Source organism: Brassica oleracea, chromosome C6, assembly GCF_000695525.1.
Source record: "Brassica oleracea var. oleracea cultivar TO1000 chromosome C6, BOL, whole genome shotgun sequence".
Classification (NCBI taxonomy): Eukaryota; Viridiplantae; Streptophyta; class Magnoliopsida; order Brassicales; family Brassicaceae; genus Brassica; species Brassica oleracea.
The window spans coordinates 30,320,381-30,323,247 of record NC_027753.1 but is presented as its reverse complement, the minus strand read 5'-3'; positions in this window follow the sequence as shown (position 1 = coordinate 30,323,247).

Sequence of the window (2,867 nt, the reverse complement as noted above, 5' to 3'; positions counted from 1 at the left end):
GAGACATACTCCTATGTGGTGGATGCAACGACATTCTGATTCCTTATAAGTCTGGCAAATAAAATACATATCTATACGGTCCACTGGATAACGAAATTTATGTGAAAGTTCCGGAGGGTATTGAACTACAGAACACATCAAGTTCTCGAGAACAATATTGAATATCTTTATGTAAACGACTTGAATATCCTAGGAACCTCTGGAGAAATTTTCCAAAGATAGAATACATCAAGAAAGAATTCGAATTCAACATGAAAGGTTTTGGAAAAACAAGATTATATATTGGATTATACATTGAGCACCTTGAAAAGAAAATCCTTATGCATCAAATGACATACATAGATAACGTGCTCAAGAAGTTTGATATGGACTAAGCTTACGAATTGACAAGTCCCATAATTATATGGTTTCTTAGTTTAGAAAAGATAATTTCGGCCCTAATGAAGAAAATGAGGAGATCTTTGGTCCCGAAATGCCATGTCTAAGTGCCATAAAGTTTTGACGGATTTGGCGAGCCATACAAGGCTAGATAAATAATTTACCGTAATCTATTAACTAGATATAGCTCATGATCGACCCAAAGGCACTAGAACGAGATTATACATATTCTGTTACCTACATGTAACTAAATACTTGGGTCCATTTGATACTAACCTACCCGAAGAAGGGTAAATTATTTTGGTGATACATGTTGTTTGTCCGTCCAAGTTCACTCAAGCGAGGATTTGGTGAATCTAATTACTAAGGCGTTACTGACATACAAAGATGTACTCAACAGGGGGAGTAATACGTGTTGTACTCTTTTTATTTCACCATGGTTTTATCCCATTGGGTTTTTCTGATAAGGTTTTAATGAGGCAACATACAAAGCGTATTACAAACCACTTTAGAGATGGTCTTCCAAAGGATAGTGTTATAAACTAAGGTCTGGTGGAAGCCCATATTCGAAGGCCCATATTCTTATATCTTTGTATTTCCTAACCTATGTTGTATTAGAGTTTCATACTTATGTAATTCTCTATATAAAGAGTTCCTTATTGTCTAATAAAGATTTAGACTTTCCCATTATTTTCATATCAATTCAACTATTTTCAAAGCTGGCATATTTTTGTTAAGGAAACATACACTGAAGAATACATAGATATTTTAAACAAGTGAAGTACACTATAAGGATACACATAAGTACACAACCCCCAAAAATGATCAAAACGATTCATCAAACTAGCAAGCTACAAACTTTCCCCAACATTTGAATATAGTAATGGTTAATTATACTAGTCGGCTTATATCTTCAGTGATTGTCGCCTCGTCGGTAGGTATCTGGTGTTGAAGACAGTAAAAGAGAAGCTTCTAAAAATTCATACGTATAAAATATATAAACATATAATGCATGATACCGATTTATTTATACATGAATTGACGTTGACGTGAAAACAAAAATAATTGATGTTGACGTATATGAAGAGAGCTTGCCACGATGATGGTAGAAGCCGACATAAAGCTAAAGTCCACAACTTTTTTTTTCATTTGAAAGATACTAACAATAAGACCATAATTTAAGATTCCATAATTTATTATTTGTTTATTTTTCTTCACACGTAGCTGTGATTATTTTTAGGAACATTGGCTAAAAACAATCTAAATATTCAAGTCAAACTTAAAAGTGTATTCCACTTTCAGTCAAATGCAAAGTCAACCTAAATGGATAATAAAAGTACTATTTAACCCTTATGACCAAACAAAAAAACCGAAATATATTTTACGTTTTTATCCTTCGGAAGTCTACACGTAATAAAAGAAGTCTACATATATATAGACTTCCTATGAAGTCTACCTTTTAGACTTATTTTGGAGTTTACACTCTAATTTGATCTAATAATTTAATTTTAAAAATGTATAAAAATAATTATTGTGATATTTTTAACTAATCATCAATATAATGGATAATATGAAGTAAATAAATTAAAATTTCATATAATTGAACAATTTTGAAGAATATATACTAATTTGGTTATCATGTGTTAGACAATGTTCATAGTTTAGAAACAAAAGGTTCTAACATGTTATGTTATGTCTTTTAGTGGTTGATTTCATAGGGTTAGATTTTAGATTTTGTTTTGATTTTGTTTTATTAACCTAAATCTGCATATTAATGTTTAGTAGTTTATATTTTGTATAATTGAGACTTTTTGATTATCAAGCAAAACATTTAGGGTTTGAAATTTGTGGTTTAGGGTATCGTAGACCTACAATAAAGTCTATTTATTTGAAGACATCTTTTTAGTCTATATTTTTCAAATTTTTTTACAAAAAATTATTATATTTAAACTAAGTTAAGTTTTTTAAAAATAAGAAAATGAAATCATAAACTATAACTATTAAAAAATAAAGAAATAAATTTAGTAAATCATATATTAAAATTATTAAAATAATAAAGAATAAGCAACAATAATGAAATTATTATAATAGACTTTTAAAAAGGTCAACTATGTTATAGTAAAATCTACTCCAAAATTTTAATTTTATTAGACTTTAAAAGAAGTCTACAACATCGTAAATTTTAACCTAGTTACATTTTTGTTTCCCTATATAAACAAAATTAATACAGTCTCTATCTAAAGTGGCTGCACAAGTTTTTAAAACTCTCTTCATTCTCTCTAAAACTCTCTTCCTTCTCCCTAAAATTCTCTCAATTCTTTCAAAAACTCTCTCATTTCTCTTCTTTCTCTCTACAATTTTCTCAAGTATTTCTCACAATGTTGTCTTGTCATTTTAGATATTATGATTCATGGTTTTCATATTCTCCTTTAAAAAATGTAAGTTTTAGATCTATAGATTTTAAATGTGTATTTTTATGTTATTTATTT